The 9,705-nt window shown below is 35.8% G+C and overlaps 1 long non-coding RNA gene across 1 annotated transcript; it reads right to left on the bottom strand.

Annotated features, from left to right (window-relative positions):
- Positions 1-1,190: 1,190 nt before the first annotated feature.
- LOC141634016 (uncharacterized) lies at positions 1,191-4,092 on the bottom strand. Its single transcript, XR_012538755.1, has 6 exons — positions 3,751-4,092; positions 3,515-3,592; positions 3,170-3,303; positions 2,250-2,334; positions 1,634-1,705; positions 1,191-1,419 (listed from the first exon to the last, which is right to left on the bottom strand). It is a non-coding gene; the product is annotated as an uncharacterized LOC141634016 (long non-coding RNA).
- Between the last annotated feature and the right edge of the window lie 5,613 nt (positions 4,093-9,705).

Below are 9,705 nucleotides of genomic sequence, written 5' to 3'. Positions count from 1 at the left end.
GCTGGGTTTGTGTACAGATGGATTTAGCCCTTATGGGCAATTTCGAAAGAATTACTCATGTTGGCCTGTGATTGTCACTCCGTACATCTTACCTCCTTGGTTATGCATGAAGCGACAATTTATGTTCTTATCTCTACTTGTTCCAGGTCCTAAGAACCCTAAGATAAATTTGGATGTCGACCTCCAGCCGTTAATCAAAGAGTTAAAAGAACTTTGGAAAACTGGCGTGTACACCTACGATGTTTCTAAGAAACAGAATTTTCAATTAAAGGGTGCATTAATGTGGACGATCAATGATTTCTCTGCATATGGCATTCTTTCTGGTTGCTCCACATCTGGGTACCATGCTTGTCATTATTGTCAAGAAAAAGAACATAGATCTTTTTGGCTTAAAGATACCCAAATGGTTTGTTGGTTCGATTGTCACGGTGAGTTCTTGAGGCCTGATCATCCTTTCTGCAACAACTGTAAGCATTTTCTAAAGAACAGGAAAACTGATAATCGCATAGCCGCAGTGAAATTAACCGGTGATGAGGTGTGGGACGCAATAAAAGATTTGTCTATGCTTCTGATCAAGAATTGAAAAGATTGAAAGACAAGAATGAAGGTTGGTGGAAATAAAGCATATTATGGGAACTTCCTTATTGGAAAATGTTGTTGATTCGAGACAACTTAGATGTTATGCACATTGAGAAAAACTTTTTTGAACATCTTATCAACACGGTGATGGATGTACCAAAGAAAAGTACATATACAATAAGGTAGAGTTTCCATAAGATAATACACTCTAGAATATTCCAAGATATAGACATCCATATAATAATATTTCATAACACTCCTCCTTGGATGTCCATTATTGAAAAAGATGCCTCGTTATAAACCTTACTAGAAAAATCCTATGGGAAAAATACTAGAAAAGAAAAGAGCACTACTACAAAAACAGGCTTAGAGAACTGTTGAAATTAGCATTAGAGAACGCCTTAGAGGCGTTCTCCAACTCAGTGTTCTCTAAAGCTTAGAGAACGGTTAGATGAGGCGTTTTGTATTCAGAGTCATATAGAACGGCTCAAATGAGCTTTAGAGAACACCTGATAAGCGTTCTCTTTTCCATGGAAAAGAGAACGGTTGAGTAAGCTAACAATTCTCTATCGCTCTTGGTATTTTAAAAAAAAAATTTGATGACATTTGGATAAAATTAATATATTTGTTCTCATTAATATAAAAATACCAATACCAATACACTTGTTTCACATCCTGCAAATTAACTAAGTCCTACTCCGTATTACGTAACTTCGAAACATAGCACTACGTGCACCCATAATCTCATCTTTAATTCATGTTGTGACTTCAACCGCCAACTTCAATTGATCGACTTGGAAGAAAGGAGAAATAGGAGGGTAAAATGTTTCCAGTGATAACCTGACACAAAACAAGAACAAATATATGTTAGATATGAGTAGTAGAAAGGATAAATAAAATAAGCAGTGAGTACCATAACAATGTACGTACACGTAGTTCTCAAAGGTATTGTAATTTGTCAAGTGAATACGAGCGAAGACGATAAATAATTCCACAATGGTATTTAAGAGAATTAAAAATAAAGAAATGATAAATACAAGTAGTTAATTATTACCTGAACCGTTGAATTTATAGGCAATTAAGTCTTTTTTGCTATAACGCTAGGGCCTTCACATAAGATAATAACCTGTTAAACAAACCATACATGAAGGATTAGCTCGATTAAACGGAAAGCGGGGAAAATCAGTCTTTGAAAGGTAAGCTTGATAAATCGCATAAATCTAGTGGACGTGTTGGAGAATTAGTAATTATTTGGCCGCGCACAACCAAGTGATTAAACTATAATAATAATAAAACCATCATCTATCTAACTTTAAAAACACTATAAAAGCACAATTACACTAGTATATACATATTAATAAATAGACAATAGAGAACCAACAATTCATAAACATAGTTCAACCAGCCAGGACCATATCTTGGTATGGATTTGACCAATTTCTTAACAATGAGTAGCAAAGAAACTAGGAGAAGTGGAGATGGAGGTTTATTGCTGGAAAATGGAATTGGGGGAAGTAATAAGACTCTGGATATTGGATAAGGTGTGAGTTTTAATTTATGATAGGGGGGATTAAATTGAGGGAGCATAAACGAACGACAATACATACCATAAAAAATCACAACGAAGTATAAATCAGGGTGATTAAATTGAGGGAGTATAATAAATTTACCATAACAATCCCAAGCATCTTTTTCTATAGCAATCACACAAGCAATTTGAACTCATTTGTTCTAGCCATCTCCCTTCATCTTCACCTAATAAAAACGAGAAAGACATTGAACCACCATCAATGATACAATAATTTGGTGATGACATAAGAGACTTAATACTATCTAATGCTTAGCAAGGCATACATTGAAGCAATGCAGCGAAAATTATATATTCGACCAGATCGACCACGTGCTTGTAATGATGCAACCAAACAATTTGGGTAGAGACACAATCATTCAAGTAAAAAGGTCAAGCCTGCGAAGAGTCAAATGTATATCCATCATATGTTTCAGCAAGTAGAACAAAAAAAAAGGTCCGGGCTTTGCGAGAAATTAAGACAAGAAGCCAAATGATGTATCTTTATCCAATTTATATTAGCATCTTCTATCTTAGACTTGGAACAAGAAACTTTAAGTCACCAATAATTCTTTGAACAAGGCACAAACAACACAGTCGGATAAGAATTAAATTAGGAATTCTGTACTTGTATAATTAACAAGTCAGGTGCGTCTAACTCGCTCATAGCTAGATAAGAATAGAATAGACGGACATACCATTATATAGCTGTAGATAAAATACCAGACGGACATACCATTGTATAACTAACAAGTCAGACAAAACTAATCTAGCAAATATTGTGTACATAAATCTTTTGGCAAAAGCCAAAGAATGTTAAGGAAATCCAAATAGATAACTCGATTAACTGGTAAATAAGAATTCCACGGTAATTATGAGATAGTATAAGTCGTTGACATTAATCTTAAAAGTAACACATCTCGTAGTATAAATATTTGAGCAAGCAAACTAAGAACTGAGATATATTCACATTATTGATAAAATCTGCACCCGGAAAAAAAAAAAAAAAAAGGAGCTACATACATCAATGTACTTTGGCAATCTTAACACTCTTGAATGCTCATTGCTATCTATGCAACAAGATATGGTAGAGTCATAGGTAAATGTTGCATAGCCTCGTGTATGTGTTCCTTCTCCTTGAATTTGTCTGTCTTTCCCTGTGATACAACAGGAGGTATGGTTGGATAAGTGGGTCACGGAATTACAGTAAACATTCTGCAAACCTATTCGAATTAGTGGCACAAAAATAATTTCCTATAGAGTATCCAATTACGAATAGCAGCGCCCAGTATTTAGCAATTAGACTGTAGTCAATTAGGATAATTTTGACAAGAATTTAACAAGAACTGAAAAGAGTAGATGAAATACCAGTAGAATGGATGTAAGAGTTCTGAAACATCAAGACAATCCCCAATTCTACCCATTTTCATCGACATTCCTTGTTCACTGTAAAATCCCCAAATTTCTAAGGTTTAATGAAGTAAAAACCTCAAATAGGAAAACCAATTAAATCTAACAGCATAATTTTCAATATATGAACATAAATTCACCTAAACAATTCATTTACAAAAAAAAAATGCAATAAAATGGAGAAAAGAAAAAACCTTGCGATTAATTTGATGAAAGAAATTGAAAATACGTGCTGCGAAATCGTTCACTTGATTAATAGTACCAAACCCATTTGAGATTCCAGCATCAAGAGCATCCAAAAGTGATAAGGTTAATGAAATACCTTCTTGAAATTGCGGAATTGATTCTGCGGATAATTGTTTGAAATCCTCCATTTTCGTTTCACTAGCAGCTGAATTTGGAACAGGAACTGAGTTTGGAGTGTTGAGAAATTGATGAAGAAAAACCCCTTGATTTTTAATTGATCGAATGGTGATTTTGTAAACCCTAATTTGCGATTTCTGGAGCAGATTGAACACAAATTGGGAATTAGGGTTTACTTAAACTGAAATTGAAAACGAAAAATTAGACAAGAATAACCAACTTACCAATTGAAGAGAATAAAAACGAAAAAGGAGGCGACGTCGTGCATCAGAGCGAATGAAGATCATGAAACGGCGCGCGAAATTTTTAGGAAGAAGAATAAATCAGAAAATAAAACAAAACGGATGAAGGAGGTGAGTGGTATACTGGTATGTGTGCGTCGTTCGATTCAATATTCAATATAACAAATTAATAATTAATTATATATAAATTAATATTAATATAATAATAGGACTAGGAAAAGGCGCTTCTTTGTACCCATCACATAGATAATGCTTATTATAACAAGTGTTCTATATTTTAGTTTTAAAGAACAGTTTTATGTTGGGAGCGTTCTCTATTAATTTAGAAGACGCTTATCCAATTAAGGTGTTCTCTATCTAGTGTTACGTATTCCATTAATTGTAGTAGTGGAGTATACTAATTTTCAAACACACATAACAAGCTGCCTCGTTAAAACCTTTCCATAGCAAAGTCGGTGGAACAAAACTACGGTTAAGGAAAAAGAGTACAACACGTATTTAACTCCCCCGGATAATTACATAACTTGATGTATCTTGAAATGAACCATGCTTTGACATAACTTCCCTATTGTTGAATATAATCCATCTTTGTTGATAACTTGATACCTTCAATTAGTAGAAATTCTTGATAACTTCAACATAATACTTCTTTCAGAACTCACATTTTGGATATGATCAAGTAGCTCTTGGATCTTCATATTGGATATGATCAATTAGTAGAACTTCTTCATAACTTCAACATAATACTTCTTTCGGAACTCACATTTGGTATATGATCAAGTAGATCTTGGATCTTCATTTCAGTTATTACTTACCGCAATAGTGATATAGTTCCTCCTCAAAGAACGACATAACATTATATGTCTACAACAATTGTCAACTCAATGATTATGATGATCATCACTATAGCGTAGTAATGCGCTTATAGTGCTACCTCGTTAGAAAAACCTTGCTAGGAAAAACCCGTTGGGACAAAAAACCTAGTCGAAGGGAAAAAAGTGTAGCCATCATTCCTTAATTTCTTGTCTTAAGGAGAATCAATCCGATAATTATTGAATAAATCATCCAATACCTTTGAGCGATTTTCTTTGCTAAACCATATATGTATGGATTGACATTCTCATTGAAGAATTTGACTACATTATTTTCCAATCATTATGGTACTTCTGGACCATAAACTAATTTCACATGTGTAGCAGGAAGCTCATTTAAATCATTATTCTCATATGCTCAAACTTTGGGTTGAGACAATAGTAATTTCCTTCACTGTACAAGAGTTTGAATTTTCCATTTTGGAAATAATCACGATAACTTTTCAATCGTGTCGTAGAGGTTCATATATAATGATGTGTTCCCAAAACTCAATTAATCAAACAACATCATTTGATGATGGTTTATAAGAGGCTCCTATAGGGAGTTATCCTCGTTAGAGTATCTCATAAGATAACATTTCTCCTTTTTAAACATTTTTTAACATGTGCATGCATATGATATGAAACAAATTTCTAAATAACATATTCTAAAACAATGCAATAATTCATAAATATTAATTTAAACTAAGATGCAAATGATGAACTTAATTTCTAAATGCATAAGATGATGGCTCAATAATGCAAACTGTACAGTTTCCTTTGCCAAAATTCATTACTTAAATTAACTCAGGTCAATGAATGGACTTTAGGTCCATGAGCTCATTCATAATCATTGATTATGTATCGACAATAAAATTGGACTTATTTATAAAATTCCCATTATCTAGTCCATGAAATTCTGCACTCAAATGCATATCAGTTACTTAACCATATCGATCACATCTAGTGATATTGTCAGTACTTAATTAGTGATATCTGAATATATATGGCACCATTCTTCTTCTATATAGGCTATCTATTATCATTCAGATATCCATGTCACTTCCGGGACATCCAAATTTCTTTACTCTATAGGAGTACCAACTACCCATTCTTGCCATTTCCTTATTACTTGAAATATGTGAACCGATATGACTTTCACACTACATTTCATGTGTGGTAATTGTTCAATTTGGCAAGAATCTAATTTTCATTACATATATTTTCTATGACTAATTTATAGCTCGCTATACCACATATAGGGCTAATTTGTCTATAATTAAATCATAGATTTCAATGTATGAACATTCACTTTTGATAAGGTGATCAAACTGGTATTATAATACATCTTCATAATAAATGAATACCATCATTTCTAATTCCATGAACCTCTATTTGAAGTATTTCATATTGAAAACAAACCACTGAACGTCCAGTTAGGGATAACATACTTGTTTGTTTTTACCAGCTTTTCCTTATCATTCTCCCCTAAGATGGTAAAAACTATCCATATCAGATAGATTTTAATGGGCAATAGATCATTATATCCATCTTATACCTCATCAAATATCCCCTTTTACTGTAACACCCCCCATCTATCAAGGAGCCTTAACAAAACCTTCCCTAGCAGATAAGGGCGTTACCATCTCAGTTGCCCGAGGACAGTAATAATCAAATGTCGATAAAAGAACGTTTAAGTTATATTACAAGTGATTTATAAACAACAGATGATATGAAAGATACAACTCAACACCACTATCAACTATGTGAACTAGTTCTGTCGTGACTCGTGATAGACTCGTCCCTCCAAACACCCAGCTATGATCCAAACAACAACCTGCTAAGACTGACTGCTCACCATAATGGATCGCGACAGACACAACAGAAACACATAACAAAACAAAACCACACAAGGTCAGCAACTGAGATAACAAACACAAAAGTAGACTCTACACAATTATAACAATACACACACACACACCACCTCCTCCAACCAACTACCATCTCTGACTGCCCAAAGGACCAGTCCTGCCAGTGGGGGACCGCAGCCGTTCCCACCTAAGCCCCGCTCATCTATCCGAGCGATAAGCCCATGTTCCTGAATGTGCACATCCGCTCCCGTGGCGGGTTCCACGGAGGGCGAACTAAGTGCGTGAAGCAACTCCCGCAAGTGACTCCACTCAGCCGAGGGCGCACATCGAGAACCACAGACAAACAACCACAACCAGTTGATCACACAACAATTATCAAAACAACACAAGACTAACCAATTATCACAACCAATCAACAACACTGACACTAAACCAACCAAACACATCACAGACCCTCTAGACCATCAACAGTACTGAGTAGGCGAACCTACCTTTAGCAAACCGCAGCGATTCCGCCGATCACAAGATATCAACCAACCATAAAAACCACCTATACAATCAATACAACCATCTATTACCACCACTACAAACCTAACTGAAGCAACGATTATGATGGCGACGATAACATACCTATACAAAGCAATTCGGCGTCAAGACCGCTACCCGACTCAAGCTCCCATCCCCATTATATAAGCCTCCTCAAAGGCCTTAAGGAAAGGGATTATGGTGAAGGAGAAAGGAGGTGACGGCATCAAGATTTAGGAAAAAGAAGTGGGGAAATGATTTGGGGTTTCACAATATACGATTTATAATTCCCCGCTGTAACCTCGTTACTCGATCGAGTAACTAACTTACTCGATCGAGTGACCCCTACTTGATCGAGCTCCCAAGCTACTCGATCGAGTACCCTCATCTAGCTCGAGTACCACACAATCCAAAGCTCACCACGCCACAAGTTATCACTCGTAAAATTTCCCAAGGTCAAGATCGGTGTCTAAGGTAAGTCAACGTCGGTCAACGGGTCCCTAAAAGGACGGGTATTACAGTCTTCCCCCCTTAAAAAAACTTCGTCCCCGAAGTTCGACTCATCTTCCCCCACGACGCAAGGTCAGAGAACCGAGATAACCACAACTATTTATCCGACACAGGTCAACACGATTGTTTAGAAATACCATCCCGCTATGCATGATCATCAGCCATCATCATCATCTACCCTAGCACATATTACACAACACGACTCTCCATCGAATCACCAACTTCCTAATACATCACCAAATACACATTGTACACAAAGACGACTCACTCGATTATTACTTGCACTCATCTCATGTTATTACTCAAACGTAAACCAACACAACTATCAGACTATTCTTTCATCCATTACTTGCCAACAATTATCAATCACAAAACACTCAAAACGACAGACCTATTACTGATTCACCACAACACATCAACACAATTCTACTAATAGCAACTCTACTACTACTACTAACATCCAATTCTCATGACAACATAACGAACAATTAATTGAAAATAAGATATAACAACATGCTATTCTATTCAACAATTATAAACTGCTACTCAATTACACAATAATCATTACAAAATTATCCAGGCAACCATTTAAAATACTACCAAATGTTATATAAATACTATAAAATTTCTGTAATTCCGTCATTTTCCTTTGCGACATTAAATACTATAAAATACTACCAAATGTCATATAAATACTATAAAATTTCCGTAGTTCCGTCATTTTCCTTTGCGACATTAATATTCCCCTCTTAAAAGGAACTTCGTCCCCGAAGTTTACCAACAACACAATTTTACTATCACACAAGCCGATATATTATCATCCCACATTGACATTACTAACAAAACATATGTACATTTGTCTCATGTTAACCACGATACTTTCTTGACATCACGTAAACATGACTCATATCATATATATATGAAACTATTAGCAAAGTGAACAATACAACTGAAAATTTTATCATCAACTATCAGACATGGCATGAATTATTTCCTTATACGACCATACCAAATATACAACAAGAATTATAATCATTGTACACTACGTTATCTGAGGCAATTTGATTTAGCATATGAACTTATATAAATATCATCGAAAATTGTATCAAGCATACAAATATGTACAACTGTAAAACCACCTATAAAACGGAACAATGGTAGAATGTACCCATAGCACGAAGCACTATCACGAAAACCATTAACTTGAAGACACGCACAAATGTTTAAATGAAATAAGCATCAAACAGCGGCACTCGATCGAGTTTACCAGGCACTCGATCGAGTATGTTGAGATTAGAACGCATCCAGAAAGTCACCCCTGCAGTTACTCGATCGAGTGAGGGGCACCCGATCGAGTAGCCATAGGTCAAAATCCTGTAAGACACCACTTCATGTACAACGCAACATATATACACGAGTCGGAAACGCTTTCCCCATACCAAAATCCTATAGAGGAAGTATGAAAAGTATCCAGAATACGGTCTTATGGCTACCATCCAAACCCAAGTCTAAAAATACCAACGAAACAAGTATCAAGAACTACAAATTCATGTAACAACATAGAAATAAAAAAGGAGCATCATCACTCCATAGCCTGCTCATCCATCATCTCATCTCCACCACCACCACCTCCAGACGTGCCTGCTCCAGCTGCATCCTCACCCGCGACGCCGCCAAGGCCAGAATCAACTCCCACTCGCCATGGTGCCAAGCAACCATAAGGGTAAATCATAGGTTCCCCCCCAAGTAGACCTCTCCACACCAAAGGAACAAATGACTCCGCTGTC

This window comes from Silene latifolia, chromosome Y (assembly GCF_048544455.1).
Source record: "Silene latifolia isolate original U9 population chromosome Y, ASM4854445v1, whole genome shotgun sequence".
Taxonomy (NCBI): Eukaryota; Viridiplantae; Streptophyta; class Magnoliopsida; order Caryophyllales; family Caryophyllaceae; genus Silene; species Silene latifolia.
This window is presented reverse-complemented; position numbering and strand designations above follow the sequence as displayed.